The sequence below is a fragment of the Myotis nattereri genome (genome assembly GCF_964212035.1).
Source record: "Myotis nattereri genome assembly, chromosome: X".
NCBI classification, from domain to species: Eukaryota; Metazoa; Chordata; class Mammalia; order Chiroptera; family Vespertilionidae; genus Myotis; species Myotis nattereri.
This window is the reverse complement of record NC_138078.1, coordinates 91,810,188-91,829,403: the sequence shown is the minus strand read 5'-3', so window position 1 is coordinate 91,829,403 and position 19,216 is coordinate 91,810,188. Positions and strand designations below refer to the sequence as shown.

At 44.0% G+C, this 19,216-nt stretch overlaps 1 protein-coding gene across 1 annotated transcript in view; it reads right to left on the bottom strand.

Moving 5' to 3' along the window:
- DRP2 (dystrophin related protein 2) overlaps positions 1 to 2,278 on the bottom strand; it is a 45,356-nt gene extending 43,078 nt beyond the window's left edge. The window contains exon 1 of the mRNA XM_081080894.1: positions 2,101 to 2,278. The gene's annotated coding sequence lies outside the window, so the exon portion shown is untranslated. The remainder of the gene's footprint in view (positions 1 to 2,100) is intronic.
- Positions 2,279 to 19,216: the final 16,938 nt, after the last annotated feature.

Here is a 19,216-nt window from a genome sequence, read left to right as displayed (position 1 = left end):
ATTTTATTTTATTTTTTCCATCGCCATTTATCAACTCTATGACCTCTTCCATCTCCACCCCTGCCCCCACTATTGTCCATGTCCAAGTCCTCAGAACCTTTAATATCCTTATATGCATTGTGAGTCTCCAAGAGAATTCTGTTTTAAAGCATTTTCAAAAAAAGTATTGGACCACAGAATGCACCCACCACCACCACCACCACTCCTTATTTTAAAACGGAATCTATTAACATTCTCTCAGAACCATGATCTGTGGATTATCGGTTTGATAAATACTGTCTTCAGAGGATTTATCTCGCTTGCTATTTTAGTTGCTGCTTTGTGTTTAGAATCCTTTGTAAAGGAGGAATGCAGTTTCATACTATTATTTCTGCAGAGTGGGTTCCCTTGGGGTGAGTGTCCACGGCAAGTTTAGAAGGATATCTCTTGGGTTTTGTTAGTGAGAGCCCACCCTATCTGTCATTGTGGCAGATTTAACATGAGAAACTTCTGTGTATCTATGGTTCAAAGTTCTGCAACCCAGATGTGTTCTCTGTATTTGGCTCTTGGGTCTTTGATAATTTGCTGCTTCAAACCACGCTCCCCTCCTTTTGGGTGACTGCGGAGCTAAAGGGTCCTCTGGCCCAGAGCTCAGAGACACTTAACAAGGGAGGAATGCCTCGGGGAACAAATCTCATAGGAAGAGGAGCCCTTTCCATGTGCCTTAATCCCCCAGCAATAGTTTGCAGGAAGCAGGACTGTAGGATGGAGGCTGGCCTACCCAGGAAAAGAGGGGCTCAGTCTTCTCTCAGGGTCAGGACACTTATCACTTCCACTAGCAGCATGGCCTTTCCAGGAGGGGGAAGGGGTGTTCCTAAAAGGCCCCAAGGTTGTCTGGAACCAGCTCTGACCCAGATCCCAGAGGTAAGATCTCCTGAGGTTTGGCGTCCCCACAGGACCCCCAAGGTGATTTACCCAAGGGCCTTTCATCTAGAAACAAGGATTCCTTTGGAAACGTCAGGAGCTAAGGTGAACTAGATATAGAGCTTATTAAAGACTTTTGTTCTTTTGAACAATCAGAAAGAAAACATAAGGGGAAAGTATGTTCTTTCCCAGACAGCATACACCATGCTCTCAACGGAAGCAGAAGCAGGCAGCTGTCACTGCTGCCATCCCTCCTTCTCTACTTCACTCCACCCCAGCCCAGCAACCTGCTTGGACCCAACACCTGGGCAGCCTGGCTTCACCTGCTTACTAAAGGCAGGATAAGCTTTAACTCCCCACACAGTCTCAAGTCAACTTACCAGGCTGGGGCATTGGGCCTGCTGCTGGAGAAGGGTAAGGAGAACAAAAGGAATGGGTGCTTGACTTCAGGAAAGGTAACCCTGATTTCAAAGCACTCCAAGCTGTGCTCCCAAGAGTAGAGAGGCGCTTCCTGATTACAGAGGGTAGAGAGGAAACCAAGAGAAGAGCAAGGGGGAAATGCAATAGGGAAGGCAGATTGAGCCAGGTAGTAAATGCAGAGATGAGGCTGCGCCTTCTGCCCCAGGATCCTAAGTCAGAGTCCCGTTTACTCCACGGAGGCACTCCTGTGTCCTGTCTGCGGACAAGACACACATTTGTTCAGGGAACCTGCTGCAAGTTCCCACGTTTCCTCTCTCCTCCCTTTTCAGCCAATGCTTTCCACACCCCTTCCTTCTCACCAGGAAATCCAAAACCATGGATTTTTGTCCTTCCACCCGTGGACAAAAAGCATGTCATTGAGGACAAACAAACAAACAAATAGCACCCCCTCCTCTTGGACCTTCTTCTAATTCATTAGTTGCTCAAATTGGCTTGAGTTTCTATTCCTAGGCATCTTTTCCCCCTCTATAAATCCAAGCAGTAGCCACTTCATTGTGGGTATGTTTTAATGCAAGTTTTTCCCTAAAGGCACACACAGGCAGCAGGCAGGCGTGTGTGTGTGTGTGTGTGTGTGTGTGTGTGTTGACTGCGTGCGTGCGTGCGCATACACACACACACACACACACACCATACCTCTGGAGCTTCCCCTCCCTCAGTCTTTTTCCCTCAGCTAGAAGAAAAAGGGTGAGGCTTAAAAATCATTTCTCTGTGGCCTACCTTCTGAGTCCGTCAGGTCTGAGGAGCAGGCGGTAACTGAGAGCTAGGAGGCCCGGGGCTGGACTGCTTCTGTGAATCAGCAAAGAAGTCCCTGAGACAGGGATGCTGACAGCTGCTGTGTGCACACTCTCCCTCTGTCTCTCCCACCTCCCTGCCCTCCTTCTCCTTCTCCTCCTCCCCTCTCGGAGCTGCTCTGTGTTGCTATGCAATCATATCACCGGGACTAAAAGCATCACTTCAACCTCCGGCTAAGATACCCTTGACTGGGCAAACGCAGAAAGAGCAAGGACAGTTTTGTCAAACTCCCAGAGCCTTGGCGGCTCTCAGAAATTCCAATTCATTAGAAGCAGAGGAGGAAAGCGGAAGAGGCTGAGAAGCGGCCAGGGAGAGGGGGAGAGGCTTCCACTGAGGAGGAGGAGAAGGAGGAGGAGGAGGAGGAGGAGGAGGAGGAGGAGGAGGAGGAGGAGGAGGAGGAGGAGGAGGAGGAGGAGACAACAAAAGAGGCCTGGAGATCAATACAAGCTGCTGAGTGAGGAGCCTGGGCCCCAACTTCCACAGATCTAGCTCAGAACCAAAGCCAACTTCAGAGCCAGCTGCTGGCAAGGCCCTTTGGTAGCCAGTCCAGGAGTTACTTTATGTTGGAGGTTAAAACATCCAGTCCTAGAGTTAACCCCCGGTACCCAAGGTGCGGTCTTGGGCCCAGGGCTCTGCCAGTCAACCCTAAGTTACATTCTTGCCCACTCTTAGAGCTACATGTAGAAAAAGCCTAAACCATGAGGGAAACAAAATGGACCTTGAATGATTTGAGAAAATGCAGCATCTCCATGCTTTCCTTCAACAATTACCCCACTCATTCTTCCTCCTGTTCATACTAGCCCTTACTTTTTTCACTATTACCCTGTTAGAGAGAAGAAAGTAAGAGCTCCAAACACCCTGAAAGACATGGGTGAAGCCACTAAAAGGATGGAGGGGAGTACATCCCTATAAAGAGCACAGTAGGTTACCTACTAAATATTTGTGGGATGAATAAATTGAATGGATGGATGGGCAGATAGCAGCCAGAAAGCTCCCATCTCCATCCTCCTACACAAACATACGTATATTTAAAGCACTAGAACCTCCAGGCCAGGGCAAAGGATAACAGAAGCATTCTTCCAAGAAGAGGGTGTGCATATGAGAGAGAAACAAATTGCTTTGGATTTGAGTTGCTTAACTTTATTAATTTGTCTCTAAAAAGTCTATAAACTCTGATGGCACTGGGATTTAGAACAGAAAACACTTCCCACCCCTAAGAACCTGAGATTAGTATTTACAAAGTGTCTGCAAGGACTGAGTATTATTATTATTATTATTACTAGAAGTGGTACTAGTACTATTATTGGAAACTCTTAGCCAGGTAATAACTAGTGCGTGTGCATGTGCGTGTGTGTGTTTGGAGAAAAAATTTTAAAAACTTTAGCTGCAGGTTTCAGTAAAAGGTTAGCAACCAGGCCTGATCTCTTAAAAACAAACAAAATGGGAACCAACTACCCCTTCTCCCAAGCTTGGCTTTCAGAGATGCATGAGTGACCCCTCCTGCCTGGCCAAAGTGGCAGCAGCCAGGCCCCCATGCAGGCACAGAAAGGGCCTTTGATTTGTGAAGGGCCTTTTGAAAGCACATCCGGCTTCTCAATCTTCACACCCTCAACAGAGCATTTCTTAGCTACCCAGCCTCACCCAGGCCAGGCCCTGAGTCTCAGCCCCAGTCTTAATGCTGGCAGCTTTCAGGGTTTCTCAACACCATCCAGACCCAAAGCCCCAGGGGTCCTTTACAAGTGACTTTGAATGACTTGGAGCGGGGAGTTGGCTAGAAGAAAGACCAGAAGGAACACTCTGAGAAATTGTTTGGGCTGGCACAGACACAGAATGGCTGTGACAGGCACATACAGAACACATGGGAACCTGACTCACTGCTCACCCTTGGCATTAGCTCAACAGCACACCGAACAACACCAGAATCTAGGTCTAGAAGGAGGAAGGAGAGTAAGCTGGGGGGGTACTTGCTGCCCACTTTGATTGCAGCTGGACTTGCCTAGATCATAAGGAGCACTTGAAATAATCCTTTACTTTTCTCTTTCCACCTCTAGAGCAGGGATGGGGCCTGTGAAGTCATTTGGTCTAGCCCTGCCAAGGCATTAGGGGTGAGTTAAATGAATATTTGACCAAATATAACAGGCTATTTTGTTGTTGTTAATCCTCACCAGAGGATATTTTTCCATTGATATTTTAGAGAGAATAGAAGGGAGAGGAAGAGATACACAGAGACGTCTATGTGAGAGAGACACATCGAATGGTTGACTCCCACACATGCCCTGACTAGAGCCAGGGATTGAACCAGCAACCGAGGTACACACCCTTGACCGGAATCAAACCTGCAACCTTTCAGTCTGCATGCCAACACTCTAACCACTGAGCTAAACAAGGCAGCAGGCTAATATTTTAAAAATATTTTTTTATTGATTTTTAGAGAGAGAGGAAGGGAGAGAGATAGAAAGATAGAAGCACTGATGAGAGAGAAACATCATTGATTGGCGGTTCCTGCAAGCCGCCTATTGGGGATCAAGCCCACAACCCCGGGCATGTGCCCTGACTGGGAATCAAACCGGTGACCTCTTGGTTTCTGGGTCGATGTTCAACCACTGGGCAATACTGGCCAGGTGTAGGCTAATTTTTAAGTTGATAATTTTGTATGGCCCTCAAATGATGTTATAAATGTCCAAATGGCCCTAGGCAGAAAAAAGGTTCCCCACCCCTGCTCTAGATAAGGCATTCAGGCTGCAGATACAAAAATACAATATCACCATGCAAATAAACCCAGTTTGTTTTGAGGGGTATAACAAAAGGCTTCCCATAATCTCGCCCACTCACCACATCATGATAGATTCATTGTTTGTTTCCTTAAGGCACTAAGGGATCCTGTGAAAATGTGAATAATACCTATGAGACAAAAAAACATTAAGCTGCCCTGGCCAGGTGGCTCAGTTGGTTGGAGCATCATCCCATATACCATAAGGTTGCAGGTTCGATCCCTGGTTGGGGAGCATATGGAAGGCAGCTGATTGATGTTTCTCTCTCACATTGATGCTTCTCTCTATCTCTCTAAAAATCAATAAAAACATATCCTTGGGTGAGGATTTTTAAAAAGCAAAACATTAAGACATCATCAGCTAGCAACACCTAAGATTTAATTATTCTATCTAATAATAGACAAACATGGTAATTGACTGTACCTTCAATACTCCTCCCATTGGCTAATCAGCACAATATGCAAATTTACTGACAACAAAGATGGCGGTCAATTTGCATATACCTGCTGGGAGCTAAGCAAGCCAGGCGGCCAAAAACAAGCTGGGCGGTGGAGGCGGGAGCAAAACAAGCTGGGCGGCGGAGGGAGGCGGGGGCGAAACAAGCCGGGCAGCGGAGACGGGAGCAAAGCCCACCTCAGCGGGTTTCGCTCCCTTCTCTGCTTCGCTCCAGCCATAGGAAGCCCTATTCTTGCAGGAATCTTTCTGCAACAGGCCTCTAGTTAGAATATAATAATAACAATAATAACGGCTGGCAGAGAAACCAAGATGGCGTCATAGGTAAACACCAGAAATTGCTGCCTCGCACAACCACTGCAAAAATACAACTAAAAGACTGAACGGACATCATCCAGAACCACAGGAAGGCTGGCTGAGTGGAAATTCTACAATTAGAAGGAAAGAGAAAACCACACTGAGACTCAGAGGAGGTGCAGAAGTAAAGCGCAGAGGTACGGAGGCTCACGCGGCAAGGGCTGGCAACTGAGGACGCGGCTGTCTTTTTGAATCGGGAGAGAGTCACAAGCTCCTGACTGCTCTGAACTCCAGTTCCGGGAAGTCTCTGGGGACCCAGGACTCATACGGGGAGAAACTGGACTGTCTGGCAGTGGGCAGAACTCAGAACTCGAGGGTGGCTTTCTCTCAAAGGTGCTTGCAGCGATTACCGGGACACTGAGACACGTGGCCCCTTAGGGCAGGGCTGAGGATCAGCCATAGCTGCTTGCTCCACCCTGTTGATTCCCTGAGATCCTGCCCCACCAAAGCTGCAGCAGAGGCTTTTGCATATGAATGCCCTGGCCCTTTGCAATCTGAAAATTACCTAACAAACTGCAGCTGGGCCAGACAGACCCAGAACTTCCAAGAGGAGGCCCAAGGCCCCACAGCAGCTTGCACTGCTTCACAGCTGGGCCTCATCTGGGCACCTCCAAACCCCAAATAAGGAAGGGGAATCTGCAGATCTCTTCGTAGCTCCTGCTGGGTAGCCTCAGGCAGAGGCTAAATTAGCACCTCCTTAGATCCAAGAGCCAGTGTACCCAGTGGTCAGAGTGGGACCCTCCAATTACAACTCCTCAGATCCATAAGGGACACACTCAGGGGGCAGACTCAGTGAGCACCAAAGCCCCACTGAAGCAAGTCTTTCCCCATAAGGGTGTCTTCAGCACAGAAGTTCTCCCACCATAGACACAGCTGATTCTCACTGCCAATTGGCCTGGAGGTCAATTCCTCCCAGTGTTGCCTACAACAATCAAGGCTTAACTACAACAAGACTGTGCACAAAGCCCACAAAGGGGTGCATCAAGAGTGTCCACCTCAGGTAATTGGGGAGGCTGAGCCACTGGGCCCTATAGGACACCTAGCACACAAAGCCACTCTATCAACACAGGGAAGCATAAAAAATGCAGAGACAAAGAAACAGATCACAAATGACAGAAATGGAGGAAAGCAAATGACTGGATATAGAGTTCAAAACCACACTTTTAAGGTTTTTCAAGAACTTTCTAGAAACCGCTGATAAATTTAGTAAGACCCTCAAAAAGTCTGGTGAGACCACTGATAAATGTAGTGAGATCCTCAAGAAATCTAGTGAGATCCTCGAGGTTATGAAAAAGGACCAACTAGAAATTAAGCATACACGGACTGAAATAACAAATACTATACAGACTCCCAACAGCAGACTAGAGAATCGCAAGAATCAAGTCAATGATTTGAAATACGAAGTAGCAAAAACACCCAACCAGAAAAGCAAAATGAAAAAAGAATCCGAAAATATGAAGATAGTGTAAGGAGCCTCTGGGACAACTTCAAACATACCAGCATCCGAATTATAGGGGTGCCAGAAGAAGATATTGAAAACCTATTTGAAGAAATAATGACAGAAAACTTCCCCTACCTGGTCAAAGAAATAGACTTAGAAGTCCAGGAAGCGCAGAGAACCCCAAACAAAAGGAATCCAAAGAGGACCACACCAAGACACATCATAATTAAAATGCCAAGAGCAAAAGACAAAGAGAGAATCTTAAAAGCAGCAAGAGAAAAACAGTCTGTTACCTACAAGGGAGTAGCCATACGACTGTCAGATGATTTCTCAACAGAAACTTTGCAGGCCAGAAGGGAGTGGCAAGAAATATTCAAAGTGATGAATACCAAGAACCTACAACCAAGATTACTTTACCCAGCAAAGCTATCATTCAGAATTGAAGGTCAGATAAAGAGCTTCACAGATAAGGAAAAGCTAAAGGAGTTCATCACCACCAAATCAGTATTAAATGAAATGCTGAAAGGTATTCTTTAAGAAGGGGAAGAAGAAGAAAAAGGTAAAGATACAAATTATGAACAACAAATACACATCTATCAACAAGTGAACCTAAAAATCAAGTGAATAAATAATCTGATGAACAGAATAAACCGGTGATTATCATAGGATCAGGGGCATAGAAAGGGAGTGGACTGACTATTCTTGGGGGAGGGGGGAAGGGGTGTGGGGGATGTGGGAAGAGACTGGACAAAAATCATGCACCTATGGACAAGGACAGTGTGTGGGGGGATGAGGGCTGAGGGTGGGGTGGGAACCGAGTGGACGGGAGCTATGGGGGGGAAAAAGAGGAACAAATGTAATAATCTGAACAATAAAGATTTAATTAAAGAAAAAAACAATAATAATGGCTAACATTATTGAGCATTTACTATAGGCTAGTTACTGTTTGAAGTGCTTTGCACACATTATTAGCTCATTACATCCTCACAGTCAATTAAAATCACTGCTATTATTACCCCCCTTTCACAGATGAAGCGCTGTGACACATTGAAGTTAAATGACTTGCCCAAGGTCACATAGCTAATTCATTATTGAGCCAAGACTTACCTTAGATCTCTCTGGGCAATGTCCACATGATTAACCACTGTGCTATACTGCATTCATCCAGTAGTGACCTGATGAAATATCAGGCCTACATAGGTTGTGAAACAAATGTGACTAGGGCAGAAGAATTCCCTGGATAGCTTTTCTATCCTTTGTGCCTTTTCTTAAGCCATTTCCTCTATTCAAAATATCTCCCTGCCTTTTAGAGGTCAGAGACACAAGGGACCTTAAAAGTCAGACTCTTCGCTCTGGGAGCCCCAAGTGAGCAGACTCCACAAAAAAAATGTGGTTAAGGCTATGAGTGGAGTACATAAAGGAAAAGATAAACAACCTTGAGATGAGGTGGAGCTCTCCAATTTGCTAGAGTCCCCACACATTCTATTGCACTCCTCAATTCATTTATACTATCTTCTTGGCTCCTGTGGGCTTTTTCAGTATGTGCCATTTCATAGGCCACTGAAGGTGCATTTGTTACTGTTGATGGCCTTGTGGAGTATTTGGAGGAGGGTTGTTTGGTTTTTGTTTACTGGACAGTGTTGGGATTGGTAGAGTCTCTAGTTGTGTTTCAGGAGAGGTAACTTCTTTGCATACCATCACAACTGGATAGAAAAGTCCACTCTGATATTTAAACCCCAGGAAGAGTCATATGCACCTTTGGGACATCTGGACAAATCAGGGCAAGCTCATAACCTAGTGTCAACTATTTTTCATAGGAGGGCAAAGAAAGATCAAAGTGGTTGGGACACAAGCTTTGACTGTGGCTCCACCCTGTTAACCTCTAGAAGGATGTTTGAGAACCATGCTGCTATCACTGAGCAGGACTTTGCTAGGCAGACAAGGGTAAGTAGAACATTTCAGGTAAAGAGAAAGTATGTGCAACAGTGCAACGATCAGAGAACACAGCTTGCTAAAGGACTGCAAGTACTAGTCAGGTATGGCTAAGTTGAGCTAGGGTAACAGGTGGGAAATGGGAAACAGTAATAAGAGATACAGTTATGGACAATACAAGGAGGTGCCAGAATAGCATGCTGAGGATCATTTAAGATTTTTGTTTGCTTGTTAAATCTTTATTGTTGAAAGTATTATATGTTCCCCCCTTCCCCTCTCCCCAAGAGTGTTGTTTTTTAAGGCAAGCAGCCTTTTGGTGGTGATCACTTCGTAGTGTATACTGCAGATGTTGAATTAAAAAGTTGCACACATAAAATTTCTATACCAATTTTACCTCAATTTAAAAGGGCAAGCAGCATGGTCAGATTTTTCATTTTAGAAATATTATTCTAAAGGACAATTATTGCGTTCCTACTACATGCTAAGTCTGTGGTAGACTCCAGGGACACAGAGAAGACTCAGAAATGGCAATAACTTTGGGGTAAAACAATCAATTAACATATACAATAGAGCAATAAGTGCAATGAATTGGAGTGGAGACAGTCTGGAAGCTTGGCCACCTTGTAGGTAGCAGTTACAGTACTCATGTGATGAGGGCCTGAAGCAGGAAGTTGGTAGTAAGGATGAAACGTTGCCCCCGACCTGAGTGGATCTTCCTCCTATTATCTTTCCTTTTTATCGTTTCTTCCTAAACTTATTACATGCTGAGTTGTTAAAGAAGAGATAAGCTATGAGCAGCTTTTTTGTCCTTTGAGGGTGGCAGAGGTGATGTAGGTAATTCCCACTGCTGTTTTACAACCTTATTCATTGGCTCCCTGACCATGTTTACTATGTCAAATTGTTTTTACTCTTCTCGAACACCCAACCTGAGCCCACCTACCTCAGCCAATAACCTCCCTTCTTGCTGTACTGAGAAGGTGAAAGCTACCTCTGCAAAATTATTCTCCGCCTCAGAATTTCTTCCAGTTTTCTTCCCCTTCCCCCAACAAAGTAAAATCCTTTTTTTTCCCTTCCTCACTAAGGTCAATACCTCTACTCATGATCTCACACCATTCTCTTCCTATCTCCTATGAGACCTTCATAAATTTTCCCTCTCTTGCTTTCATCTTCAATCTTTTCCTTGCTTCTGACATTTTCCTGCTGACTGAAAACATGTAAGGAGCAGAAATGTTGCTGATTCCTGTGAGCTTGGAAGTGGAAATAATGTTTCCCCACTAGAGAAAGCCCCCTCCCACAACCCACCACACACACACACCAAGTCAAAAATGTGTTACTGACAAGTTGGAGAAAGTCTGGAGAGAACTAATGTCATCATGGCAAAAAATTCCCAGGTTTTACGTAAGGCTGGGAAGTAAAAAGCATCATTAAGAAAATGCAGAAGATAAGAATCATAAACCGTTGTCAGTTATTTGAAGAGTATTTTTTAACACATTATTTTGTTTATCTAGCAAAGACTGCTTTCAATGAATGGGCATTTAATGCAGCAAAACGGAAAAGGTTAAATGGAGGGACAGAGGTGAAATGTTTCAGGAGAAGTTGGGATGTGAGAATGAATCAGACAGTATGAAGGAAAGAGTTTCACCAAGTGTGCATAACATAAACAAAGGAGCAGGAAATTGGGAGGTATGTTGGAGGAACATGTTAGGAATGTGGGGACACAATGCTGAAAAGGCTAGATTTTGTCATTGGAATTGATAAGGAATAATACAAAGCCATGACAGCTTAAGGGTTGAAGATTCAGTGTTGGTGCAGTCCATGTTCTGAGCACCCTCTGCTGTTTTTGTTGAACATCTCAAAAATGTGGAATTCGTCGTACACACTTGGTTACCTCCCACCCTCTTCTGCTGTTCCTCAAGCTTCTGTTAAACCAGACCCAGCAGCTGGGATGTTATATAACCAAATATTATGTTCTATTTATGTTTTCAGATATATTCCATTTAGACCACAACCACTCAAAATCCAGTTAAAGTGGTACAGTGGACAGAACACTGAATTGGGAATCCTAATTTTGCTACTTAATTGCTATTAACTTTTTTGAGTCTTGGGTGTTGTTTTTTCTCCACCAGAAAGAGAATAATATCTGCACTGTCACTTGATTAGGTTGAGAATAAAAAAGGATAATGGATGTGAATATATAGTGAATATACTGAAATTATTAAGTACTATTCAAATGTAAGAGATTATTTTTTCTATTGCTTCAAGGTCCTGGTGGTTTTCCTATCTGCAGGAGATATCAAGACCAGGAGTAGATTATAACAGTTAAGGAAGCACTGCCAGGAATGTAACGAGCTCCCTATTTCCATGATAGGTCAGATATTATAGTGCTCTGAGTAGACATACCAACAAAGCAGTCAGACTCTTATTCACCATCCTTCACGTTATCAACCTTCCCATCCTCCTGCCAGCCCAGAATGCTAGACATACACATATGCACTAACAACCTTCACTTATGAGATTCCAGGATAGTATACATGACATAGTAAGAACCACTGGTTTTCTAGGCTAAAGAGAACTGTTACTGATTTGTACATTTATTATGTTCAGGTTGGTGGGACAAGGTTGGCATTTATTGCTTGTAACTTGCATTGAGAGAAGAAGGGAACTAACATTTTTTGAGCTCAGACTCTGTGCCAAACACCATGTAAGGCATTTGACATCTGCTACCTCCTGTAATGCTCACAACTTGATGAGGTAAGGATTATTGTTCCCAATTCTACAAACAAAGAAACTGCAGCTCAGAGATGTTAAGTAACTTGTTCAAGTTCATTAAGCTAATAAGAAATGCAAGTTAGGATTTCATCCCAAATTCATCTGACTCTAATGCTGATGCTCTTCCCACTTCTCTTCTTCCAGACAAGGCCTCAATATTAAAAGCAGGGCATCTTCTAGAAATTACCACTTCATGGTACACTTGAAAGTGCATACTGGCATAAATCTGGGCTAGTACCTTGGCCATCAATAGGTAGAGACCCCTTTCAGGGATACCTTTAAATCCTGGCTTTGTTTTTGAATCTAAAGTAGGCCTGAGCCTAAAAGACATCTAGCAGTGAGCTCTACACAGCTCACAAAAGAAAGGCAAGATCTTTGTCTGACAGAGGTAAAGTGATAATTTCAAGGTGAGAATCTGTCAGTGATAAAAGGATACCTCACACAGTGTTGTCTGGCCAATAACCAAACAAACTCACAGCTACTCCATAGGAGTGGGTAGACTTAGCAGGTGATATATGAGGGGCAGCTAGAGTACAGTGGGGCCAGATTGAGACATTTAGAAGCCACAAGCACTGAAAAGATAATGTTACAAGCCCTACATGCCCATATATAATTCAAGATAAAGGTAATACTAACATGTAAAATAAGCATAAGATGGGCCCTGGCTGGGTGGCTCAGTTGGTTGGAATGTCATCCCTTACACCAAGGGTTGCATGTTCAATTCCTGGTCAGGGCATGGCACATACCTAGGTTGAGGGTTTGATCCCTGGTCTCCATCCCTCCCTCCCTCCCTCCCATTTCCTCTCCCTTCCTCCCTCCTTCCCTTCTTCCTTCCCTTCCTCTCTCTCTAAAATCAATAAACATCTCCTCAGGTGAAAATAAAAAAATAAGCATAAGATGGTTCAACAAAATCTGATCTTTCCCATAATTACTATAGCAATTCTTTTTTATTGCCATGCAATTCACTCTTTAGAAGTGTATAATTCAATGGCTTTTAGTATATTTAGAGCTGTACAACTACCACCACCATAATCAATTTTACATTTTCATCACCCTCCCACCCAAAAAAAAAACCATTATCAGTCACTCCCAATTTCTCCCACCCCCTTCCCAGTTCTAGGAAACCATTAATCTACTTCCTGTCTCTGTAGATTTTCCTATTCTAGACATCTATAATAATAAAAGTATAATATGTTAATTAGACCAGATGTCCTTCTGGACTACCTTCCGGACGAAGCTGAGGCTGCGAGGGAAGCCCGGGTCCTGGGTGCCAGAGGGAAGCTGGTGCTGGCAGCTGGGGGAAGGAAGGCCTACTCTTGCACAAATTTTGTGCATTAGGCCTTTAGTTTTACATAAATGATATCATATAATATGTGGTATTCTATGTCTGGCTTCTTTTACTCAGTATAATGTTATCAAGGTTCTTCTGTATTGTAAGATATATCAATGCTTCATTTCTTTTCATGGATTAACATAATATCCCACTGTATGAATATACAACCTTTTATTATTTCTTTAATTATTTTTTATCATCACCCAAGGATATATTTTGATTGATTTTAGAGAGAAAGAGTGACAGAGAGATAGAGAGAGAGGAAAAAAAAAAACACTGATGTGAGAGAGAAACATCAACTGTATGTTCCCTGACTAGGGATCAAACTGCAACCCAGGTATGTGCCCTGACCAGGAATCGAACCCGCAGCCTTTTGGTGAATGGGATGACACTCCAACCGAGCCACCTGGCCAAAGTAGATATACCATGTTTTATTTATCCATTCATCATTTGATAGATATTTGGGTTGTTTCCACTTTGGGGCTATTATAAGTATTGCTGCTGTGAACACTAGTGTACAAATTTTTGTATGAACACATGTCTTCAGTTCCTTTAAGTATATACCTATAAATGGAATTGCTGGGTTATATGGGCACTCTATGCTTAACTTTTCAAGGAACTATCAGACTGTTTATCAAAGTGGCTGTACCAATTTATATTCCCACCATACCAATACTTATTATTGTCTGACTTTATTATAGCCATTCTAGAGGATATGAAGTGGTATCACATTGTGCCAATCCTTTTTTGAAATATCAAATATACAATTCTTTAAAAAAATCTTTACTGCCTCTATTTAGCTGGTTTCCTAAGCATATCTTTGATCTACATATTATTAGGTCATCCAGGACTGGGATCAGCTTGACTGGATCTGGTTCCTGGGGTTGAAGGGCATGTTAGGAAGGGCTTACTGTGTAAAACATTTCCAACACCAAATCAAGATACAAAGATGACTAAGCCACACTGCCTGTCAAATGGGGAGGCAGACACCTACTCAAATGACTAAAAAACAAAGTAGAATGAGAGAAGTGCTATAATAAGGCAATGGAGGTACAAAGGGGTGTTAGGGCAAACTAGATGCAGTTTTCCTAAAGAACAATGCTAATCAGCTCCAAATGTCATCAAAGCAGCCCAGCCCACCAGCCACAGCATGAAGCCAGAGTCTTCTCGGAAACAGCTATAAGAGCAGGGAACAAAGCTCTTAGAGATATACTGTTCCGGGCCTGAGAGGTATATTTGTCATTTTCTCATTTCGATTACTATTCATGCTTATGACTGGCTCTTTCAGACTTGGCCTCATTACTTTTAGTCTTATGTCAATGTGAAGGACTACACTGAACAATGGTTGTGAAGTGCTTTGTAATTCTAAAGTGCATTATAAATAATAATCTCCATTGCAACTTTCTTACCAACAACAAGCAAATACTACTCCAGCAGTTCCTCATTGCCCTCTGTCCAATCTCCTATTTTACCTGAATTGTTCCCAGTATACCTCTTTCTATCAGTATGCCCCACCTTCTGGAGATAATGCTTACCATCAGCTAAGCCTTCAGAGAGTCTTTGCAGTCTTAGAAGCACTTTGATTCAGTATTTTGCTTTGGAAATAGAAAGCAAGTCTGAGAGATTGCTCCCATTTCATACTGGAGATACTGAGATAAGTGACCCAATAATTTAAAAGAAATCATGTTATCAGACTGAAATTCTGGGTGTCTTCCCTGTCTTATCTCATCTACCCATGAGGAAACTGCAGCCCTTATTAAGGTTGTGGGTTTGGCGTACCTATTCCCCAGGTCCCAAGCCTTTCTCCTGAGAATAGCTAAGAATAAGCAGGCTGCCTGAACATAGCTAACTCCTATTCAACAGACTGAGAAGGTAATTTCACTTTTGAACTGCTCTCAACTTTTCTGAAGTGGGACTCAATTGTGCTTGAAAATGTCAAGCACAACCTAATTGCCCTCAACCATCTGTCTAACCCTGCTCAGAGCAATTGGCCAGGGCGTTAAAAAAACACATGACTCTGCCTGAGGGAGGCCTTGAGGGAAGCCCTTTGGAAATTCAAGCCCTCTAATCATTTATTTATTCAACTATTTATTGAGAACTTACTAACTTTAATACATCAGAGAAGTAATAGCATAATGGTTACCAGCTCGGGTTCGGAGGAGCAGTGGCCTGGGCTCAAATCCTGACTCTGATGCTTGCTTATTGACTTGAGGTTCCCCTCTTGGTAAAATTAAAATAATAAAATGACGCCATAGAGTAGGTGTGAGGATGAAATGAGATCCATATGTGAAGTGCCTAGCCCATTGCCTGGCACACTGGAAGCACTCAATACATTCTAGCTACTATTGATATTCTTGCAGAATCATGGCAAACCTGTCAGGGATCAATGAATAGGAGTAAAATTTTACAGCCTTTCATCCAGTTTCATGGCCCATTGCTGGGACCATTCTGGGGAAGAAACACTTGCTGAAAAGAGTGGTAGGAAAGATGTCCTGATTGGAGGTAAAGTAAAAAGGACATTTGGATGCCAGAGAACTACTTGATTAACTACTGATGTTTCAGAAGAATGTCAACACCAAAGAGAAAATGATTGCCCAATGATACATTCTGTTCTGTGGTAAATGATTCCTGCTAACACAACTATTCTACCAGTTCTCTTTTCCATTGCACCACAAAGAGCACAATGCAGAGTTAGGACAGTGATTCTTAGGTGCAAAGCCTGGAACCTAATAAATTTTTTTCAACTTTCTCCCAGCAGCACTTTTTTTTTGGAGTCAGTCCTGCAAGTTAGGGTACCTCAATTGATTCCAAGAAAAGGCAATATGTGGCAGAAAGAAAATCCAACTGATGAGCTGAGGAGAGACTGATTTAGGACTGCCTTGAGCAGGTAGATGGTCTTTTGCTGGGACAAGGCTCAAAAGGAACTAAGGCAGGTGGGAAGTGAAGATAAAAATACTGCTTTGACCATGCTGATGACTATCAAGCAGGAATCTTTAACCCCAATTGTGGTTTTCATGTTTATCGAGTGTCTACTCTGTGCACAGTACAAAGGACACAAAGAAGCAATAAATGAGCTTCCTGATTCCAAACTATGATTAAACTGAAGTGGGGAAAATATTCTGCATTTTCTGCCTGTCACTTAATTCCAGATTAGAGAGCACAATGGTAACAGCTGCACTAATTGCTTTTACTTTACATACAGAACTTAGAGTTAGGGCCTCTTGAACTCAATTCAAAAAGTGACAGAAACCCATGCGTGGGCACTTTTGTCTGTTATAGGAATGCAGCCAAAACTATATAAAATTCTATGTTTGTGCTCCCTGCTGCACTAGTCTCTCATTGAACTGACATTCTATAGTCTTTAAGCAGCAACCAGGCCAGTGAATTATCTTTGCTCCTCCCAGAGAAGGGCTAGAGGGCCCGAACAGGCATACACACAGTGGGCTCACATCCTCTGCTAGTTCTGCTGTTTTTTTTCTCAAGTCCCTTTGGCATTTGGAAGCCCTGTTTTTGTTTTCTATTTCTGATGGGCTCAATCTCAGAAACAGTGGGCTGCTGAGCAACCATTTGTGAACAATCTAATTGTGAGGGAACCAAGGCAAAGGCAGACTGAGCAGAATGAACTTGAGCACTGACGGACTACCAACCCACACCCTCCACATTCCTGCGTCCAAGTGCCTTGCACCTCCCACTTAGGGTAAGAAGTCTCACAATGAGGGGGAGGTACCAGGCAAAGGCAAGTCATTTTCTATGGTTATTTTTCTGTTTTATAAGACATTATTTAAAAGTTCTCCTTTGATGGTCATGGTCTGGGGTGGGTTAGCTGTAGTTCTGTTGACAGCAAAGAGATGGCCTGTTTCAGCTATGTGAATCTCTGGTTAAACTACCTGACTCCCACAGAGATGAGCCAGGTTTAACACCCACACTGTCTAGCCTTTCTTTTTTTTTTTTTTTCTACTCAAACCTAGCAAGTGCTAAGCTATTCAAACAATCTCTGCTTATTGAAAGCTTGCTGCTACTGCTATTACTACTACTTAAAATTTTTTTTTTTAATTGAAGTACTAGAGGCCGGGTGGATGAAATTCATGCATGGGTAGCGTCCCTAAGCCTAGCTAGCAATCAGGGCCAATGTGCAGGGTGACTGGCAGGGTGATTGGGGCCCCCACTCACACCTGCCTTGGCTGCTGCAGGCTGGGGGCAGCTACTGAGTTGAGCGTCTGCCCCCGGGTGGTCAGTGCACATCATAGTGACCAGTCGTTCCACTGGTCATTCTGAAGTTCAGTCGATTTGCATATTAGGGTTTTATATAGATAGTTGGCATATAATGTTATATTAGTTTTAGGTGTATATCACAGTAGTTCAACATTTTTTTAAAATGTTATTGATTTTAGAGCAAGTAAAGGAGAGGGATAGAGAGATAGAAACATCGATGAGCTGCCTCCTGCACACCCCACAATGGGGATCAAGTCCACAACCTGGGCATGTGCATTGACTGGGAATCAAATCGATGACCTCTTGGTTCATGGGTCAATACTCAACCACTGAGCCACACTGGCCAGGCTAGTTCAACATTTATTTTTTACTTACAAAGAGGGAGAGATAGAAACATCAATGATGAGAAGAATTATTGATCAGCTGCCTCCTGCATGTCCCACACTGGGGATTGAGCCTGCAACCCAGGCATGTGCTCTGACCTGGAACTGAACCCTGACCTCCTGATTCATGGGTCGACACTCAACCACTGAGCCATGCCATCCGGGCATAGTTCAACATTTTTATAGCTTATGGTATGGTCACCTTGATAAATCTAGTAACCATCTGTCACCATGCAGAGTTATTATTATGATATTATTTACTACTAGAGGTCTGGTGCACGAAATTCATCCACAGGGTGGGTGTTCCTCAGCCCGGCCTGCACCCTCTCCAGTCCGGGACCCCTCGGGGGATGTCCGACTGCTGGTTTAGGCCCGATTCCTGTGGGATCGGGCCTAAACTGGAAGTCAGACATCCCTCTCACAATCCAGAACCACTGGCTCCTAACAACTCACCTGCCTGCCTGCCTAATGCCCCCAACTGCCCTCCCTTGCCAGCCTGGTCGCCCTCAATGGCCCTTCCCTGCTGCCCTGGTAACCCACAACTACCCTCCCCTGCAGGCCTGGTCACCCCCAACTGCCCTCCCCTGCAGACAAGTTTGCCCCCAACTGCCCTCCCCTGCCAGCCTGATTGCTCCTAACCCCCTGCTGGCCTGATCTCACCCCTAACTGCTCTCCTCTGCTAGTCTGATGGTCCCTAACTGCCTCTGACCCCACCACCATGACTTTGTCCAGAAGGAAGTTGGACATCTGGAAGATGGCCAGTTTACCTGGTCTAATTAGCATATTACCCTGTTATTAGTATAGATAGATTATATAGGCTAGGGTTGCTTAAATGGGGGGGGGGGCTTTTTCATCAGGAGGAGATGCTCTTGGCAGACAAAAATACATAACCCCTATATCTGGACTGATAGCCAGCCATATGCACTATACTGCCAAACCGGTTATTAAAATATTGAACCGCTTTCTTACACCTTACACCAAACAGCTGTTGCCCTTAAAACCTCACCTCAGCCCCACCTTAGGTTCTGCCTTCGCAGTTCACCCAGATTAGGTTCTGATTGGTTGGTTTCTATGCCAGTCAGCATCAAAAGCTTTGCCTCCTACGCAGTCATTGGCTCCTCACAGTTCACCCAGATTTGGTTCTGATTGGTCAGTTTCTATGACAGTCAGCATCAAAAACTCCACCTCCTAGGTAGCCATTGGCTCCTCTGGGAAATCCAGAATGGCCCTGCTTTCATGTTGGTGCCAGCCTTTTAGTCATGCCCCCAGTCCGCTACCGGGTGTATCTCTGGCCGCTCTGAGAAGTGGCACCTCAGGTCTGTGCTGGTGGCAATTTTGAAATCTCATCCCTGACCTAACCTTCTTACAGTGCGAGGTATGTGAAGGCAAG